Genomic DNA, 22,411 nt, shown 5'->3' with positions numbered 1-22,411 from the left:
ACAATTAGATTTCCACATCAGAGATATTTGTTTATGTAATACAGCATTTTTGTTAAATATAGATGGGAAAGTTTATAACTATTTATAGACCTGCTATGTGAGAAAAATCGATTAGATTTTTGATGTATCTATCTTTCAGCTTTTAGCTGGAATGGATTTTTTCTTATGTTTAAGGTTAGATATATTTGATATCTGGGGCTTTTGTTAGTCTGTTTTTTTCTCTTTTTTATTTTTCTTTGCATGTTCTTTCATGAATAAAGAATAAATAAACATGTTTTAAAAAAGATTTTCAATGTTATCATTCTGCTTTTATCTTCTTTTTAAAAATAAGACTAACTCCACTTAGGTCCCATTTAGAGCCCAAGAGTGTAACATCTTTGAAATCCTTGAGGTTTTAAGGTTCAGTTATGTTAAACTAAAATCTTTGATTCCCAATTTGAAAACTTTCTGATTAAGACTATGATAGTCATAACTAGTTATTAATTGGTAAGCAATTGTACAAAAAGTTTGTGTGTGGTATAATTTAAATTTGAAAATTGCAGGGAAGATGTTTGATTGGAATGATTGGACTAAACAAAGATTTAATACTTTAAATCAGTTGATTTTCAAATGTTGTTTTAACAGTTTCAAAAGATTGCATTTTGAGTCTGATCTACCTGTAATATATGCTTGACAATATATATTAACCAAATAGTTGGCTCAGATATTTTATATCCTCCAAGATGGTTGCAATTTTAGCTTACTCAACAAATACAGCACTTGAAAATCCACAATTAAATTTTATAAAATATTAAAAAGTAGAGTGAAAATTAATATTATTTATATATTTCAACTCTGGAATGATGAATGAAATGTTCAATTTTGGAAAACCAATGGTCTAGGGCAGTGGTTCTTAGCCTTTTCTTCACCATGGACCCCCTTTAAATACCTTTTGTGGCCACAGACCACCAAAACTTAACTCAAGATTTGAATCATAACATTTCTTCAAGTCTTTGCAGACCCCCTGTGCCAACATCGCACAGGTTGAGAACCACCGGTCTAGGTTTAAAAATAAATTTCTTATGATTTAAAAAAAGAAATAAATTCCTCATAAAACTGTAATTTTTGGAGCCTTCAACAACTATTTAAAAAGGAATGGAAACTAGATTATTTATGTTGGCAATGCAAGAAATGTGAAAGCTCTTTAGCCCATATGATTTGGTCTTATTCTGTTATAGATTTGGTTTGACTTAAAGTTACTACATATATTAATATATCCTTGGGAAGAAATATTATATATAAGGATCTTAATGCAAGATTGAATTGTATTTCTAAAACATGGAATTTGAATCTAATGAAGAGCTTGGTTTTATTGAGCCTAGAGTAAGGAAGGTAATTTCACATAATCAGAAAGTTACATCCTGATTTTAAGGAATAGATATGAATTTATTATCTACTTTTGAAATATCTCTGATCTTAAAAGCGAGATGCCACAGTATGTTGCAACACAATTTAACAATTAGCTTAACAACTGGATTAATTTTAGTTAGTTAAGTTTTCTCTTAAGCTTTTTCTTCCTTTTTGTCACATTTACTTCATTTTACACCTCTGGGCTTTTACTTAAAGAATCTTTAAAACAGCCAATATAATATACACTAAAAAAGAAACCTTAAAAAATGTCATTCTGAAACATGAAGCTTTATGTTGACTTAATATAAATACATACATAGCAAGGAATTTATCACACCAAATGTGATCCAGCAATCACAGTGTTCACTATGTTACTCAGATGAAAAACAATTATTTCTCAATGTGAACCTCTATAAGCTAAGCAAAATTCTATATCCATTAATAAACTATTTTATATATATTTTACACATAACATTAACATAATTATCTTTGATATTGAAAAATATTAAACTATAATTTTTGCTATAAATTTATAAAGTGGCCTTTATAAACCGCTTTCCTCAAAGATTCTAAAAATAAAACTACAATATTGTATAAGCAAAAGTGCATAGAAAATGAAGAGAAGAGCTTTCATCTCAAGTTTAGTTCAATGCCTGCATTGTCCAATTATTATTCTGCAATATGAACTAAAAACCAGTAAGGAAAGAAACTAAACAATACACATTTAAACCAGTAGGAAGGGGTCTCTGAACTACCGATGTGAAAAACTTTTCAATACAGCAAATTCACAGTAACCTATTTCAAATGAGATACAACTCATTTGTATGGGGGGCAAAGTAATATGTCTTGATTACTTGGGGAAGTTTTTCCAGATCAAAATGACTATTCTGAATGCAAGATACACCCAAAGAGCTCCAAAATGTTTCAAACAGCCCATTTTGCATTCAAACTGGGTGTTTTGCACTTGAACTAATTCAGTTCAAAACATTTTACATTCAAGCTCTGAACAATCATACCCAGTATCCAATCACCAATAGCCATACTAGATGAAGCTATCCATGATTGTTTGCTATATATTCAGAAAATCAACCATAGTTTAGGTTTTAATTTATGATTAAGCCAAAAATGAGATTAAGTATTAATTTATGGTTAAGCCAAAAATGAGATTAGGTATTAATTTATGATTAAGCCAAAAATGACAATGTAAGCGTTCCTAGAAAGAAAATTTATTATTTTATTATTACTATTTCTTGGCCATAGTTCATAAAAGAAATTCCAATGTAAAGATAGTCCTCAACTTAACACCAAAATTTCCATTGCTAGGAAGACAATCGTTATTTTTTCCCCATTTACAACTTTTGTTGCCACAGTTGTTAAGTGAATCATTGCAGTTGTTAAATTAGTAACAGTGAATCTGGCTTTTCCATTGACTTTGCTTGTCAAAAGGTCACAAAAGGTGATCACATGATACTGCAACTGTCATAAATACATGCCAGTTGCCAAGAATCCAAATTTTGATCATGTGACCACAGGGATGCTGCAACGGACATAAGTCTGAAAAACAATCATAAGTCACTTTTTTCAATGCTGCTGTAACATCAAATAGTCACTGAATGAAATGGTTGTAAGTCAAGAATTACATGTTCAACAAATAGTAAAATAAAAATAAAGATAGAGACAGGCAGAGAAAATACAGATAGTCCTCAACCAGTTACCACAATTAGGACTGGCAACAGTGAAAGTGGTTAAGTGAAGTGGTCGCTAAGTGAAACTGCAACTATCTTATGATCTTGAGCTTTCCTTTGCTTTACAGACCTGCGAAGGTCATAAATACAGTATTGAAAAAATAACTCTTATGACCAATCCTTGCAACTGTGAACGGCTGTTAAACAAAGCAATCACTAAACAAAGAGTAGCTGTAAGCACAAAAATCACATTTATTCTATAGATGTATAGGCGTTATTATCTGTGGTACTATAAATATGTGGATTTTAACTTTTAAGACCCGCTAAAAGTCTGCATTCTCTTTTACTTCACAGCAATCTCAAATATAGGGTTTTTAAGAGTTCAAGTGGAGAGCCATAAGTGTTAGAGAGGAAAAGCCTAGAAAGCAAAAGAGTGTTGGCCGCATATATAAAGGAGAAAAGTTAAAGAGGCTATTTTCAAATATTAAAAAGCATTAACCATAAAGGTTACAAAAAGCTGGAAGTGTTTTTCTGCCAACTAAATATCAGCATATATTTCTAGACACAGAAATATGAAAATATATTTTATTTTGTCCATTATTTCATAACTGAATAATTAAAATAGTTAAACTATAATCAGTTTTGCTGGTATTGAAATAACAGTGCACTGATACAAAGTACATTAAAGTTTCCATATAATGCAATTTTACTCTTATAGAATAGAAACACTTTCTGTATCAATAAAGCAAGTTTAAACATGCAGTCATTTGTGATAGATGAAAGTATTAACCCCATCATACTGTTAGAGATAGGTCAAGAATCTGTGTCACCTCATCTATAGAAGCTAAATATGGTCACAGATCTTTTCATGTGAATCTCTTCTATATCCCAAACATGTTTTATCTCTGTTTTTATGTATAAGTATGGAATTATCTACATACTATACCCGCCATCACTAAAGTCAAGCTAAATGAAGGATCAATAATATAAGAATACTCCAACGACAAGTGTTGTGTATACGTCCAGAATCAAGCATGTAAATCAATACCATACATTTTTAATCCAAAATGTGTATGGGCAGATTCATCAAACAACACAGACAATGAGAATTCTACAATTCAATTAGTGGATAAAACTGAACAAAAATTCAGTAACTGCTTAGGCAGTTCATATAATTTTCTGTACATATTAACATAACTGCTTGGATGAAAAGGGAGAACTAAGGCCAGTTAATTAAGTTAACTATAATTAAGGAGTATTCAGAAGTACCCATAACAGTTAACGTTACCCTACCACCACAGCAGCCCTCCAATCTTGATTGAGAGCTTTGCATCTTCAAGGGAGAGAGGTCCTCGGGGTTTCACATTTTATTCTGCGTAGAACATTATTAGTTAAAGCATTTTACAATTTGAAAATGCTTAGTTTCCACATAAAGGGTGAAAGTAGTGACATGCCCAATAGAACAATGTGACTTGTTTTATGGCCAAAGCGGGGGTCCATGAAAATGACACCCAAATTCCTACCTTTCAATGTGCAGCTTTTTTTGCACACATTTTTAGCAAACTTTATAATTATCTGGAGCAAAAATCAAAGTAATTAATTTCAAATTTCAATGTTTCCAAATTCACATGCACACGTACATTTAGGGATGCAAGGGCTTGCCTTCAACCATATTTATATAGATACACCACCAAATCAATCATGTATATCAAATATGAATTAGCTCAAACAGACATTGTCTTTTCCAAACAGTACTAAGTAATTATAATTAAAATTACAGTTTAGCTGGCATAAATTTTGATCACTGCCACTTTTATCACATTTACTAAATGAAAAGTAGATCATAAACAACTACATTCTGGAATTTGCTACTTTTAAAATGCAATTATTTTAAAATAATTCACAACATAATGACTACATGCCAGAGTATACAGTCCATATGACATGTGGATGCAGTCAGATGTCCATTTATTTTCCTCTCCTTACATCCAGCTTAATCTGCTCCAAATTTGAGATGAGGACAGCAAAAAGAAGACAAATCATCTAAACCTGTGTCTATTTGATGAATAAAATTCTAAGAATACCATTTAGAGTCAATTAGGGAGCTGTATGGAAAGGAACTACATTTAAAAATCAACATACTAATTGCTAATAAATTCAGAAGTTTATACACTCAATTCTATATGCTGCTCTAAATCAAAGTTTTCATGTCCTAAAATATAAAATATTCCCATAGAAGTAATTTTAAGTAGTCTTATATATCTATGAAAATAAACATTTTAGCACAGCAACTATCCTTTGACTGTTTCATCAAATATTTCAACTGATATATTACTTATAGTAATGTAGTATCAGTAATGTAGTATCCTTATATTAAATTACATAATGATATATTACCACTGATGAATTTCTAAGGTACTTATATCAGTACTATATAGTTTATTATAAAAAATCAGTAGTGTATACTTTTAAATTTGTTCATTAAATGAAAATCATGTAACATGTGAAATCTGATTTCCATTTATTAGGACAGAAATTTCTTCAATTTAAAGTGTTTTGGTAAACATATCAATTACATCACTTAAAACATGTATCTGAAAGACACATATTGCTCCAATGCTAAAAATCCATTAGCTTAAATTTGTCTTTCCCCTTCATCAAATGTTAAATACAAACCGGTATTTTCTTCAACAAAAAGTCATTTTGAAGTATTTACTATGAAGTTTAAGGGAAGTTCTTTAAATAATTTCTTTAAGATAACATCTTAAATGTATCTATTTAAAATAACCTCCTTAGTTGTAGTGAAGAACCTAGAAGCAATTTTATGACAATTTATGTTCAAAAGCATGACACGGTTGTCACAGCATTTCATTACAAGTGGCAACACTTAAACTCCAGCATCTAAACAATTATTTGGCAAAAAGAAGAACAGTCTATAAAGTTTTGGAACATGGGAAGTACATAATAGTATATCGCAACAGTATAATATGCAAAGCTGTTAAAAGTATAAGGGAGACATTCTATTGCACTTTCCTCTGTAGGCAGCAGAAGTATTGATGAAGCCTGCAGATGCAGCAACAGAACTGTCCATAAAAAGCCAAGACAGCTGTTGCCATGGCTACTATAAGTCAGTTTATCAGAAAAAATATTGTGATTACTCAGAAGTTTGGGTTTAAAAGATCCTTAAGCTTGGATGGCTAATTGACTGAGGAGATCAACTATGATTCTGCATCCAAATATATTGTCTTCAAATAGCCATGGTTAACAATACTAGGATACACAGCAGGAGGGGGAAAGAATGAATCAATGCATTTCTGCTAGTGCTCCTTCTCTTCAAGTACTGACAGTTTGTGTTCCATATGCAGTCAAAAAACAAAACACACAGCATATTTTCAGTTTATGTGAGGGCTGGTGATTTTTTTTTTTAAAAAAAAAATATAGCCCTATTGACAAAGTCAAAAAGAGTGATCAATGTTTAGGGCTCATAATTTTTCATTTTACCACTTACACATTTAATCTTTTCTCATTGTTTTCCTATTCAGTGCAACAAGAGAGGTTTTAAAGCCCATTTCTATTTTCATGGTGAGAACTATTTTATTCCACTGAAAGGGTAGAAATTAAACTTCCCTCAGTTGCTATGCATTGCTTGTTCTACCATCAAAAGACAGAAGTGTAACATTTAGAAGTGAAATGGGAAGGTAGTAATAGTTAACATCTTGCAGCAAATTAGATGTAAGCTGTGTTGATAAGCAATACAAAAGTCACTATGGATCCCAATCAATAAGACCTAAGCAGAATTCCATATCCTTTTGGTCCATATACATTTCCCAAACCCATTCTACATTTGCTAGAGTCTTCTATCTTATAGATAAGATTCGGGGAACACACTGGCAAGGGGGCTGGTGCATTCCTTTGGACTGCATATATACATTGTTGAAAAGAAATACTGCATCTATTATTGTCTAGACCAGGGGTAGTCAACCTTGGCTCAGGAATTCTGGGAATTGAAGTCCACGAGTCATAAAAGAGCCAAGGTTGACTACCCCTGGTCTAGACTGATAAAATATTGGATTTGTCCTGAGTAACTAAAATAGAGACTGTATGGAGTAAGTTTCCAACCAGTGAAGCATTTGTGTAATGCACATTTTACTGTCCACTCTGAGTAACTTGAATATACTACATACTATAATCCTAAATTTCCCACCTTTCATTTCCATCATGAGATGAATTCTGGTTTTAGACAAACACTGCCGGAGTTGGTTGTAGAAGGTAATGAGGTAAAGTATTAAATAGGAGGCCACTCCTCACATTTTCAAAGTTGAATTTCCTATAAACAGCCTATACAAAATCATGGCATTAATGTGTCAAATAACTGCCTTGCATTTTAAAAAAAACTTTCAAAATTTGATCAATATAATGTAACGATTAAGCTTTATCTGTTCTAAATATAAATGCAATTATTTCTATATAGGTTTATAAATGCAATTATTTCTATATAGATCTCAAGTTCTTTTAAAAGTTTGAAACCTTACATTAAGTCATTTCCCAGCTTTTACTTTTAAAGAAGTAATACAAGATTACATTTTTAGAACATATAATAAGGATAAATATTAAAAGGTTCACTTCATATTTATTCATTAAGCATTTTTATGTTGCCAGTTATCAAAAACAAATCTAGCAACTCACATAGAAAAAATACAATATGTCCCATAAAAAACACTACAAAAATTGAAAGAAAATAAAAATATGACATCAAATGAAATGAGAGCATAACTCTCAGAAACCACTTGCAAAAGAATTTGCAAAAGAACTTGCAAAAACACAGCAAAGAGGTTTTTCTTCTTAAAAGATTCCCCATGAATAACACAAATTAACAACCAGAGGATGTTTAAATACCATAGCTACTGTAGGAATTGTTTGTGATCATCTTTTCAAACATCCATGGATCTATAAAAAAATTAAGGTAAGTTTAATTCTTGAAATACTTTACTAAAATGTTTGTGAGCAATAACAAACATAAATAAAATAACAAAGATAAATAAAATCTACAATACTTATAAGTTTAATAGTAAAGAAGCCAGTTATGCTGCCCAGTCTAACATCCAAAGCAATAAGAAAATCACTTGGGAATTTCTTCATTCTCTGACATATTTGTGGTCAACATGTTCCTTCTAAGTACCCAATTATCTGCAAACATATCACTCTCTATATATCTACACAACTTAAAATATATCATTCGCAAAATACTTTCAGCTAGAGACAAATTAATCAATTATTTCTCCTTGCAATTAATGCACTTTCAGGACCACCTCTCTCAACCTATCCCATAGATTCTCACAAAAAGGACCTCCAAAGTTCCCTATACTGTGATTGTCTCCTGTGTTATGGAATGAACCTAACTTTCTGGCCTTCAAAAAAAAACACCCCTTCTCTCAAAACATGGCTTTTCCGTAGAACTAATGCTATGATGGCTACCACCTACAGTCTACAAAAGTAGGGAACATAAACAGCATTATGTAAATAAATAAAAATCTTTACTCCAAAATACCTTAATCCTTTAAATTATCAATTTATGTCAGATCATATAAGTCCAAGTTCTGAACTTCAACAACTGTATGTAAAATGTGAAACTTGAACTACTGAAGAAACAGTGATCTCTCTTTGCACTATTCAAAAGGCTTCTACAAGGTAAGAAAGAATTGATTCATATCCAAAATTTACAAGGAACCATGTAAAACAGCAATGTAGGGCCATTATAACATTACAGTCAGCTGTATTTTTATAACAGCACCATGAATTTAAATGTCCAAATGTTAAAATATTCTGATGAAACCAAGACTTAACTACTACTGCTTCTCTATTAACCAGTGGAACAACCTGCCTTATTATTATTATTATTATTAATATCTCAGATTATCTCAGATATCACAAAGATTATAAATCATATTGTTGATTTATCATGGAAGTTTGCCCACTTGTATTATTCATTAAAAGCGAAAAGAATGAAAACATGTGTCTTTAACTATATGAGTTTCAACTTCAATATTGCAATTCTATACATGTTTACTCAGAAATTATTCCCACTGATTTCAGCAGACTTCTAGTTAAGTACAAAGTTTAATAATTTTTAATTAGGACTAATATGGAATGGAATAAACTGTGCAAATTAATACCCTGAATAATTAAGTTCACAATAAATTTTAGTGCTGAATCTATTCCAAAAATACTGAACAAATTCACCCCAATTTAAATTCTCTATAGGTGCTTTACAATTAGGGTGCTAGTTCTTAGGAAATTGTTTCCTCCATATAAATGTGAAATGAAATAGTAAAACTTTTACTATTATGTTATTAATACTACAGTAGTAGTATTATGTTATTAATACTACAGTATAAGAAATATATGATCCAAAAATGCAATAAAACTTTTCCATATAGAATTAAGTTTAAAAAAGAAAGAACTCCACCCAAACTTATATTCAAGTTGCATTATTTCAATTAATTTTTAAGCATGCAATTAGATCTGATCCCACTAAAATTAAAATAAGTTTAAGAGGTGGCCTACATTAAAATGACTGAAATTTAAGAACTTTTGTTTTTGCAAGAAATATTGAAGCCCACTAGTGAACACTTATGAAGTACCAAAAATGTTAAGTGTTTCAATATCAAAATAACTTGTTTTAATAACACACTGAAAGAGAAAATAAAGCTGATTCCATGCTTAGTTATTGTTTCAAATATAGTCTAGATCTGCCTCACTTAACTGATGCTCCAAATTTGTTGGAGTTCAACAGCCTTAATACCCCAGGGGGCATGGCCAGTGGGAGTTAGGTCTAACCAGTCTAGAGGAAGCTGATCTTGAAAACATGCCCCAATATTGATACCAAGTATCACATACATTTGTGTTTGCAGTGCAAAAGGCATTGTGTTCTGCACCCTGTAATAAAATGTAATAATTCATTATATTTAATTTGAAAGAATATAAACAAAAAAAGCAGAAGAAAGTCTGCCTCAGTTTTCCTGCATTTAAAACATGTATATTCAAAAGACCAACCAAGGTTTATATAGAAGTACAACCTTAAGGAAGTAAACAATTTTATCAGTTTTGAAGACCATCAAATGTAAGTAGTCAAACAGAACATACTCCAATTCAAGATGCACTTCTGCTTAAAAAGTAAATCTTCAATGCTGCATATCAAAGAAATGTCAAGATAGCTTTTGCCCCTTATTTTCCCATAAATACCCAATCTTAGACCAGTAGCCTAAATTCTTGGCAGTTGTTATACAAATCAAAAGAACAAAACTTGCAAACCCCTTCTGCAAATGGTCCATTTTTAAAAGAAGCATAACAATGTACTATTTTCATTACTCTAGACTACTATAGCCACTATTGTAGAAGAGATCTTAAGTTAAACCTGAATTTATCGTTTAAGAAAAATTATGCTTCTACAATGTATTTTTATTATTATTTTAGAGATACTTTCCAAAGTTTCTGACCAACTTACATTACTCAAATCCAAAGTAAGAATTCAAAATTGTGAGGAAATTCTTAGAATGTGTAAAAATAAAAGGTGCTTTTATTTAAAATTCTTAGTATCCATTTATGTAGTAAGACAATATTTTGTGAAAAGTATTTTTAAAAACTATAGTTTAAAATATATTCATAGTTAGAGATTTGCAAAGTTCCTCACATGTTTAGCAAGATCACTGTTTATGACAGCTAACTTCAGTTTCTCTTTAAATACCAGCATGGTAAATGAAACTTTCAATCCCATTTCACCTTACTTTCCATAAGAAAAGAACATTCAATATTCATTAATATACATAGATTGTAGTGGTCACTATACTTAGGCCATTAGAAAGCAAAAAAGAAAAAAGAAAGAAATAGTTAGAAAGTGAAACCAGACAAGTTCTGCCAAAGGAAATGATAAATAAAATGTAAGCAGTTCTATGAAAAAGAGTTCCTAAAACTTTTATTCTCTTTCTATAAAACCTTCTGGTGTCAAACTTTTTATTTCAAAAAAGGATGAAATTCCAAAAATACAATAGAAATTTGTATGTATGGCAAAATACTGGCCTATGATATTACAGGATCATATATGTAGTTTGAAAATTTTAATAACGCTTGTCCTAAAGCTGCTGCTACCCTTTAGTTTTACAGAATAATAGTATTTCAACAATAATGAGCTGGAACTACACTTTTACTGAATACTGTACTATAATAATAATTTACTCTGATTTGCATGCCTAAGTTTTGTAATTTATGTTATTCAGTAGAAAAGCACATAGCTTTATCATTATGTTTAGAATATCCTACCTCATATTTATACTGTTTTGTATGACAAAGTCTTAACTTTTTAAGACATCCTTACTGAAAATACATCTGTAAAACCCAATCTTGACAGCAAAGATCTCTAAACCATAATCAAGAACATAGATTTCACTAACTTATTAATTCATCAAAGTGTACAAACGATTAGAGAAGTTTATTACAAACATCACACAGTAAATGGCAACAACACATTTATCTGGGAGTTGTTTTCACTAATTTTACTAACAATTTATTCTCTACATAAATGTGACTTATAATCTGCAATTTAAATGGAATGACATCCTCACACCTTTCAGAACATCTTTGTCACCAGCAAACCTCTTCATTACAGTATCCCAAAAGCATCACAAATAAAATGCATACTGGTCCTAAAAACCTCATTTGCCACTTGGCTTAATTGTGTTGATCTAATTCATTTTTATTCACAACAAAAAAAAGTATTACTTGTTTAATCCTGGAAACTAACAACTGAACTGCAGACATGTAAAGTGGGGGAGGGACAGAATCCCATCTGTAGTAAGCTCGGAATAACAAAGAAAGAAAAACACAGAAAAGTAACAAGATACACAGGCAACAAAACCACCAGACCAAATGGCAGTCCCACATACACCCCCTTACTCTTTGTACCCAATACAGAGAAATGGCAGGAAAAAGAAAGGGAGAAGGGAGAAGGGACACATCTCTAGTCACTGCAAACGTGCCAGAGCAGGAGTGTGAAATCCCAAAGGTGTCCTTGCACTGAGCTTTGTATCCATGCAAAATGGGCTGCCCCAGGGTGAGGGGGGCAAAGAGAGAGACTTCAGAATAACAAGTTGCTGAAGAAACGGAATTTTCCCAGCACTACTCGGGCTACCAAGACAAATTAAAGGCAAAGGGGGGAGAAAAAAAAAAAAAGAAGAAGAAGAAGGGAGGAGAGGAAAAACCGCCGCCGCAGCAGCTTTACTACGAAGCCTGGATCATCAAAGCAAGAGCATCTTCAAGGTAATAAAACTTCCTCGGCGGCGGCGGCGGCATCAGGGAAGAAAAATGAACCCCCCCCCCCAGAAAACGGCCTAGAAAAGATCATCCTGGGGAGGAGTGGGGGAAATCGTCCTCTCCCTTCCTCTCTTTGCAAATGTGTCATTTCTCTCCCCCCCCCACACACACATAGACACACACACACTCCAATGTGTCACCTAACCCCTCCCGCTCCACCACCACCACCACTACCTCCTCCTCCTCTCACAGAAACTTACTTCAATCCTCACAGGTGACAGAGAAAGGACATGCCCCCTTTCCCGCATCCCTAGGCGTTATACCTCCGGGTAGGGGGGGGGGAGGAGAGGAGGGATTACCCTGAAGTTGTGGTTCCTCATCTCCAAGTTGGCTCCGGAGTCTTCCATGGTGGACTCCCTCCTCCCAGCGCGCACCCACCCCATCCACCCTTTTCTCTGTTCCCCCCCGAAACTCCCGAGGCAGGCAACAGAGGACCGGGGGGGGGGCCGAGAGGGGGAGAGAAAGAAAGGGAAAAGAGGGGAGGCGGAGAGGGAATATCCAAAAGGTGGGATACTACACCCTGCTGGTGGTGGTGATGTTGCCGCCGAGGTGGTCTGGCTGGGGTCCCCCTGGCAGGACCTCTCTTTGAGGGGAAAGGAGTCCTCTTCATAGGGAGAAGGCGGTGCAGCTGCTCCTCTGGGCCTCCCTGTCCCCCTCTTCTTGGCTCTTCTCTCTCCTCCTCCTCTCACTTTCTTTAATCTAAGCTGGGAGTGGAAGATGGTTGGTTGGTTGCTCCCTCCTCCTCCTCCTCCTCCTCCTCCTGCTTTTCTCTTCTCTCCCTCTCCTCTGAGGGGTCCTTTTCCTTCCCCTTTCCCAGGGGGGCTCCTCCTGCAGAGGGGAGGAGGGGACAGGCAGGAAGAAAGGAACGAAGCAGAAGAGGCGCAGAAGAAGAGAAACTGTGACACAAAAACAAGCCGAGAAGCTGAACTCTTCTTCAATCCCATTCACCCGGCCCGGCCGCAGCACCCGCACGCCTGGATCCCTCCGCCACCGGCCTCCGTTTTGCTTTGCTTTGCTTTTGCCTGGCCTGCCAGCGGCGCGCGCTCCCTGACTCCCTCGCTGCCCGCGCGCCCCCGACACAACTCTCTCGCACACAAACGCGGCGACTTCGGCCGCTCTCCGAAGCGAAGAAGGCGCCGAGGTCGGGGACCAAAGCGGAGGAGGAGGAGGCCTCCCCCCCCTCAACCGGCCTCCCCGCCTTATCTCCCTATGAATGAAGGAAGGAGGAGGGGTGGCCGGCCTGCTCGGGGAGAGGAGGGGGCGCCTCAAGGCTTCTCCAGAGGGACTACTTGACGTGTCGGTGCAGCGAATTTATTTCCCTTTGCCTAAGGAACGGGCTGTGGTGCGGCACCCATTGCCTAGGGAAAAAACCCGGATGTAAAGTGAGTGAAACTAAAGTAGAGTGAAGTAGGGCAGCAAACTCTCGCAGAGCAGCAGGAGCAGCGGTGGCAGGAAAAGATCACGCACCGGGGCAGGCAGAGGAGGGAGGGAGGGAGGGAGGAAACGAAGAAGGGCTCATGCACTGGGGCAGGCGGCGGGAGCCGCGGCAGCGAGAGGAAGCCAGAAGTGCGAGCATCTTTTTTTTTCCCCCTATTGCAAGTGGCTCTGCGCAGGAAGCGGATACACTAAGGAATGTGGAGAAATGCAGCCGAGCATCCTCATTCACTCGCTCGCCCCCCCACCCCGCCCCAATGTAAAGGATTCTGCACAGGAAGCGAATGCACCAGGGCAATAGGGAAAAGAACAACAACAGCAGCAGCAGCCAACATGCTGGTAGTGCCCTCGCAAACGTGCTCTTCACCCATTTGCAAAAGAATCGGTACAGGAAGTTGATGCACCAAAGACAGGAATAATAATAATAATAAAAAAAAGAATCGCCCCAATGCAAGGGGCTTTGCACAGGAAGTTGATACACCAAGGGCAGCGGCAACACACAGGCATCTTTAGCCTGGCGTACGGGATTTTGCACAGGAAGCTGACATACCGGAGGGGTGTGAGAGACCCAAGAATTCTCACCATCATCCCAAAGCCGAGGAGCTTGTACAGGAAGTTGATGCAACAGGGCAGTAAGGGCTGCGAGGTTTGGGGGGGTGGGGAGTAGGGAAGGAGAGCAAAATAACTATACATGCACCATTCTAACAATGGGAAGAGCCCTCAGATGCTACCTAGTTGAAAGAAAATAACGCTGCAATAAATGGAGGTCATTGCTACAAAGTTAACATATTTAGGGTGGCGGGGTAAAATTAAAGGACGGCGAGTTCTTGAATGACTTAATAGACGAGCTGAGGTTATAAGAACCATAGTTGACCACCAACCAGCCGACCGTGTTTTAATTGAATGTATTGTGTGAACTAAGTGAGGGTTAGTTAATGGTTGTATTGCTTGAGCATAAGCAGTTGGAACAATTTAGCAATCCCTGGAAAGCATCTGGTGCAAGCACCACCAAAGAAATAACTTGCTAGTGTACCAAAGTAAAAGAAAGATGTATCATATTAGCATCCCAGGCATAACTTGAGTGAGCAGTGTGTACTCTGTGAAATCAATATGTATGTTTACTTACTTGATCATAAGCTTCTTTTCTTAAACCTGTGATTATTTTATTTATTTTAATGTTAGGTTTTAATTGAAGTTTATAATGACTTTTTTTGCTCATAAGGTTTTCTGAACAACAGAAAACTTCTGTAATTCTAACATTAAATTAACACAAAGTAAAAAATAAGATTTATCTTTATTATCCAATGTTAGACACGTTTGAAATCGTGTTGGAATTGCAATAGAGAGTTTTATCATAACTTTCTGTTTATAAATATATAGTTTTCATACGCTGTATACTTGTACTATGTTTTGAATTAAGTACTCAGATCAATTAACATTGGATCAAACTAAAATTTGACTTCTACATATTTTGCTAAAATTCATGCAAAAAAATCAGTGATATTTCATATAATTGTGAATAAATTATCAATCCATACATACTGTACTAATTTTTGCCAAGTTGTGTCAAACTATTTGCAGTACATGCAAAACTTAATGACATAGCAAATATATTTAGATTCATGATGTTATATGTAATGTTATGGTTTGTTCTCAGTTTCAACTATGCATTGAGTTGATTATGCTTAATCAAAAGCTAAAAGTTTAATATACTTTACATATGCATAGACTTAATGAGAACATTTAAAGTTTTTTGTGAATCTGATAACATGAATTTGTTAGTCATTAACTATTTAATAATTAAATCATATAGCCATCAACTTCAAAGGCAGTAGGCCATTTAACAGCAGCTACAAGGGAATAATAATGGTTCATGTGTTAAAACTATGGCATATTTCCTTAAGCTGTATACCATGGTTTATAAATCAGAATACTTTGGTTGACAGAATACATATTATACTAAATAAATCACTGCAGTAGTTAATAAGATGTATAAACCTCTTAACTGAACTGGTTTCAGTTTTAGAATGAACAAGGGACTAAATTTAAGTTCAGTTTCACCCTTATTAAAAATGTTTCAGATACTATTCTCATCTTTAGATAAGCTACAAATTGAAGAGCTGTATGGATAGGTTGAGATGATGCTACTTACATTCTCATTAAGTAATCTGGTTAACACAAAGCACGCTTGGACATCTCTTAAGCAATTTCATTAATTTCAGTACATCTCCAAAGATTGGATCCAGCTCCCACTGTCTTTTGGGACTGCAGTAAGGAAAACTGTCTTGAACAAACATTTTTGAAAGTTTATGATCTTTATTTGATCAATAATTTTTGTGGGGAAACTGGATGAATTAATTGTGCAATTACTTACTATGCAATGATTATGAGTAAAGGATGAGAGTAATGTGGCAGTAACATATTTTATAATCTTAGTCTTTCTGCTGATGTTTAAAAAAATAGAAGCATTTTGAGTCATTTTGTGATAATAAAGCTTCCAGCAACTATAGGCATGTTGATTCAGTTTTGTTTATCACAACTTTTAATTGGGCAATACAGGGGAAGCCACAGATTCCGAAGAACTGATAACCTTAGACTATTACTTTGTTGTTTTGTATTGGTGAGAAATTGGCTAATAAATGTAAAGATTTTCTTTAAGTGAATATTTGTTGATTTTCTATAAGTGTATTTTGCAAAGTACATCATTTTACTTTTGAATAGTACATAATCCTTTCCCAATTAGTATATAGGTTTATGTTTTTGCAATCTCTTTATGTAATTTCTGCAATAATTATTTCTGCTCTTTCATATATATGGGTTTTGTGTGTGTCTACATACACACACTGTTATAGAGAATTTGCCTAGAAAACTTTTACAAGGCAGTATAGAAGTATTTTAAATAAAGTAAGCTGCCCTTTGCTTGAAATTGATTTTTTAAGGACCATACAGTTACAATTTTTAATCACTTTATTTGCATTTAACCAATTTTAGCGGACTTGCTTAGATAAATAATACAAACACAAATCTGTGCTAGAATTCTTTTTGTTTCTGAAATATGTCTTTCAGATATAATTACTGCATTATAGGCCCCTTATGTAGTACACTGATTTTGTAATGCCATTATGCATTTAGGAGGTTTTTGCAAAGTCATACTGATAATTTCTAGGGCATTTCTTTCCTAGATCAAGTGCAGGCAAGATAGAGGTTCAGTGATATACTATTGATAGGTTTACTCTACTGTTTTATTTAAAATCTTATGGATATATATGGGAAAATATACTTAGGCATTCCCTACCTAAGTAGGTCCTATTGCCATTTTTAACCCTCCTCCCTTGTGTTGACCTCCAAACAGAAGTCATATCCAGCACTAAGCATAGTATGTTTTAATCATGGCTTATTGAATAAGCCCAAATAGGCTTATATAACACAAAAATAAGTTTATTAACTATGATGATTGAGTTCATAATACAAGCTAATCCAAAAGCTAGCAACATTATGATCTCCTAGTTGTGAGCACAGAAATTCATAAAAAAATGTATTTCCAGACATCTTTGAGCTTGGGTGCAAAAATTTCAAAGGGAGAGAGTGAACTGTGCATTGGAAGTAGAATCTGGCGATGATCTTTCACTGTACACAGAACTGAGAAATTAAAAAGATGAATGGATTTCCAAGTTCTGCAGTGTCATCTTGCTTATGTAGTAATAAAATCCATTTTAATTTTGGGATCCACAGTTTTTACTTAAAATGAAGTTCTGGTTTCAATGTGACAATCTTCAAGAAAGTATGTTAAAGAATTTAGAAATGTAAAAAGAAAATTGACATTGATTTATTTTTATTGTTTCAATTTTAAATTATTGCAATATTCTATTTGAATGTTTTGTTGAACTTTTTATTCTATGTTAATCTGCTTTGGAAATAGAAACTTGGACCAAATAGGATATAGAAGCTACATTAAAGTTGCAAATGTTCTTAGATAATTCCAGTATTCAAAATAGTCAAAAGCCAGTTGAAAGTGTTGGCGTTTTGGTAGCATTACAGTCAAAGATACTCTACTTTTCTTCAGACTGGCAGCTGTGAGCCAAATTGGGATATAAATACTGGAATGATCATTTGAGTTCCTACAACTGTGGGCATTATTTTCTGAGGTATTATACAGTGACTTTTGAACTGGATTATAGCAGAGGTCCCCAATCTTTTGGGCACCAGGTATTGATAACGTGGAGAGAGGTTTTTCTGCGGGCCGGAGGGGGCGTGGTTTGTGTGCTGCCTGCATCCCACAGATGGGGCTTTGCTTGTTTGTGTGGCCCGGTTGCTGGCATGCCGCGGCCCAATATCAATCCACGGACCAGAGGTTAAGGACTCCTGGATTATAGTATTGCTAAATATTTGCTTTTTTTCTACCATGCTTATAATATTCCACATAGTTATTTACATATGCAATTATTTCTGACACACGGATTAATTGTATTAACAATTAAGATGGGACTAGAACTCACATTCTCCTGAATTCAGGCCAGCACCTTAACTCAGGGGTGTCAAATTCGCATCGTCATGTGACGTGTCGTGATGTATCGTGACTTTTTCCCCATTGCCAGAGCTGGGGTGGGCGTAGATTCGGCATGACGCATCCAGCCCGCGGGCCGGCAGTTTGACATCCCTGCCTTAACCACTTCAGCAAACTGGCTCTGTATATACATTATGTGTATATATTATGTCCAGTGTATATTCTTTCAATAAAGTGTTCCGGGTTCACATATTCTGTCAATAGCTTGTTTGACTGTGACATAGTAGAACCTGTGAGATAATGTCTAATGATTTAAAAGATGTATTTTATGCCTCAGCAAGATATGCCAATGTGGCAGATGTTTTTAGTGGCCTAGCATGGCTACTGGCATGAGTCAGCAAATGGAGAGAGAAGGGGAGAAGAAGTTCAATTCTACTGTAATTGACTTTGTCGCACCGCCTGATCAACTGACCTGGCTGCTAGCCAAGGCTGTTGTGGGGAGATGTAAAGACAGCAATCGCATTGGTCCAGCCTGGCACATAGGTGTTGGGGATTGGAGCCCTGGAGGGGCATCTGACTCCTCAATTGCTAGTGGAGATGCCCCTGGTGTGACTAAAAAGTGGAGAGAGCAAAGGAGCGGAAAGTTTGATGACTGTATGGAATAGTTGTCATTTTCCTCTGCAGAGAGGAAGAAGACGAGTCTCTGGATGGTTCCCTGGAAGAAGACAAGTGAAATCCCAGACCACAATATTTTCACCCAAGATGAGGAGGGAAATGGCTGCCCTGATCTTTGAGAGGACCCTGAGAGAGGCTCTTTCTCCCCTGAAGGAGACACAGACGGTAACGGCTGAACAGATCCAAGAAAGGAGACAAACTTTGCTAAGCACCCTGGTTGCAACTCCAGCACATTCCTTTCTTTTCACTCTCTTGATAAGCCCAGAAATGGGGGAGGGAAATGGAGTGGGGGGGGGGGAGAAAGTGAAGCAGTTAGTAGGAGTGCTAGAGGGAAATAGTCTCTGGAGGGGAGAGATTTAGGAGTAAACCTGATACCAGGTAAAAACAGGGATGTTGTAAATACCTATTGTAAATTACCTATTGTAAAAAGTTTCATTGTATGTAATAAAAAAGCATAAAAAGTCTCTCTTGGATTCTCTATCAATTGTGTCCTTGCAACCAAAATATACTGTACCTCCAGCTCTAAAAGACCTTAGCCATATTGTGACTTTGAAATCACACCCAACATGGGGCTCGTTAGATATTAAGGTGCAGTTGTGTACACAGACGGTGGTTGAATGAGAGGGGGAGTGCTTGCCAAGCTACTAAATCCAAACAGATCTGTTAACCAGAAATTTCCTAAGGCATCTAGAGAGGAAGGTGGAAGATCGAACACAAAGCATGCAGGGAATAATAGATACCATGTATGTCAAAAGAAGGAGAGACAACAGCGGGAGAGAGCAAGAGTGAAGGAAATGGGAAAGAAAAGTAGAAATCCAGGAGACAACTTTCATACAGTTCGTGCAGAAGGTAAAAATGGAAGAAGGTAGATTTGTAGGTGAGGGAGAGTTAAGTTTATGCAGCAAACAATGATTGAGAAAATCATGGCTTTGTACAAAGTGTATATCAGCCATTGACAAAAGCAGAAATCTAAACTAATCATTAGATTTTCAAATCAGGTTGTGAAATGCAAAATACAGGTGGTGATTTGAGAAATCCTGAGGCAAGAGTAATTTATGGTGAGTACCAAGAACAGAAATTGATAAACCCATATCTGTTGAGTTCCCACTCTGAAGCAATCTGTTTATCCCTGTCCTCTTGATAACCCACTATCATGTTTTGACAACCTATGGCATATTTGTTTTTGTTTGTTAAGGTTCTATATGAATTTCTTTCTGGCTCTTGTTTTATTTCACAACTGATCTCCTTTAAGTAATTGTATTGGTGGTATATTTTTGAAACATTTTAAAATTATACACTGCATAGGAGCGGTTGTCCTGAAAGACAACTGATTAAAAACCAAGAGAGCACTGACAGTCTAGGACTGGTGGCGAACCTATGGCACTGGTGCCAGAGGCGGCACTCAGAGCCCTCTCTGTGGGCACATGCGCCGTCGCCCCAATCCTAGGCCTTCAGCTGGGTTTTATAAAACCTTTTAGCTTTAGGCCTCTCTGCCGTGTACAAAAAAAAAGGTTCAATCAGTCAATTTCAACTTCTTCCGGGGAAAAAAAAGATCTTGCAAAGTTGGAATTGATTGATTGAACTTTTTAGTCCCACCCAGTCTGCTGTTACCACCGCAGCCACGCCCATCCAATGGGCCACACCCACCCGGCACCTGACAATGCATAAGTGGGTTTTGGGCTGCAGTTTGGGCACTCGGTCTCTAAAAGGTTCGCCATCACTGGTCTAGGAAAACAGCCAAGAAGACCCCAAAAGGATGAGTGGGGGTGCTGCTTCATCCTAGCAAGAGCCACTGGAGTGGTTATTCAGTCCAGTGGCAGGATTCATTCCATGCCAGGTCTTAGAGGTCAAACCATTTCAAAGTAGCTTAAAATCATTACAGTTTAGAAGGAAAATCTTCAATATCTAATAAGAAAGGAAATAGAATGGTGTGGACCCAAGTTTCAAAACTGGGAATTGCAATGAATTCATGAATGATGTGATATGGAGGAATTTGGATTTTCTGGACTTCCCCCCCCCCCTGCTTTTTTTTTTTTTTAAGAGAGACGTGGCAGGCTGGGGTGGAGAGGTTACCTCAAAATGGAGAGAAAACATGCTGCTGGTTTATATATTTGTGGTTGAACACGCCAAAAAATAGGACTTTAGGGCTGCAGACAACTTAATACCAGCAAGAGAAAGAAGAAGAAAGTAGTTTCCTTAGTCGTTCATATATTATCTTTCAGAATATAATATTTTGCTAAACATTTGATCGGTTTATATGCTGGCTTGGGTATCTTTTCCATTCTATTCAGTGTTTATTGAAGTGGAGCTGGACAGGGTTTTTTTCAGGCACTTTTAGGAGGCAGTCCTTCGTTCGGTGTTTTGAGACTAAGCCCCACCAAACTCGATAGAATTTTATTTTTTATATATATTTATTTGTTTTATTTACATTTCATGTTTTTAACTGCCCATTTCCCTCGGAGATTCTTTTGTAAATTTTGGAATAATAAACGGGCAAACTATAACTGTCAATTCTAGTGACCAAAGGAATTGGTGCAATTACAGCATAGCTTTCTCCTTTGTCCTTGAAATAACTACATGTATCTAGCAATTCTAGGCCAATGAAAATTCCACATATGAATTTCCCCCCCAATAATAAAAAAAAAGGCAACTTGTTGCATCCAGCTATCCTTCCACAGCGGATAGCACAGAGCAACTTTGGAGGAAAGATGTCACTAATCGTATGATAGGTAAGATCTATAAACTATCCGGTTCGTGTCTGTGCTGCAGAAATAACAAATAGTGGAATTACTTGGGAAGAAGATTGCTATGAGATCCACTTGACCTCAGGTCACAAACATCTCTGTTTCATACTGCCGTTTCCTACAGTAGAGGTTCACAGCCCCCTGCAGGAGATGCCACTTATTATTTTGCAGGTGGTATCCTAATGTTTAGTCAATCAACGTAAGTATTCTGGGATAATTTATACCAATCCTTAATTCATGAGTGGATAAATATAAATCGCTTACTTTGCTGGGATGGGGGGAGTATTAAATTTAAATTGCAAAAAACTAAATCCAAATAGTTTAAAAATACGTCCCCTGCATGTTAAGCTTCAGGTACTTCCAAACAACTGAAATAATTTAAATAAAAATCAATATGTTAATACAATTACTGATTGTTTTCATTTACTATTCTAAAACAATTCTGATCGCATTTTTTTTTAAAAATTCCATTAATAAAATCACTTAATGTAACTTAAGATTAAAGTTCCTAAATAAATACGGTAAGAAAAAGACCTTCCCATACTGTAGAGACAAGTATTATCCTTTTTTAGGTAACTTCGGATTACTATAAATGGTGTAACTGTGGAGGTCAT

General features: G+C 35.8%; 1 long non-coding RNA gene across 1 annotated transcript in view; it reads right to left on the bottom strand.

The window, feature by feature from the left end:
* Nucleotides 1-13,013, bottom strand: part of LOC107290409 — a 65,204-nt gene extending 52,191 nt beyond the window's left edge. The window contains exon 1 of the long non-coding RNA XR_001548950.1: nt 12,960-13,013. This is a non-coding gene — a long non-coding RNA (uncharacterized LOC107290409). The remainder of the gene's footprint in view (nt 1-12,959) is intronic.
* Between the last annotated feature and the right edge of the window lie 9,398 nt (nt 13,014-22,411).

This window comes from Protobothrops mucrosquamatus, unplaced genomic scaffold, assembly GCF_001527695.2.
Source record: "Protobothrops mucrosquamatus isolate PMUCROS unplaced genomic scaffold, P.Mucros_1.0 scaffold886, whole genome shotgun sequence".
Lineage (NCBI taxonomy): Eukaryota > Metazoa > Chordata > Lepidosauria > Squamata > Viperidae > Protobothrops > Protobothrops mucrosquamatus.
This window is presented reverse-complemented; position numbering and strand designations above follow the sequence as displayed.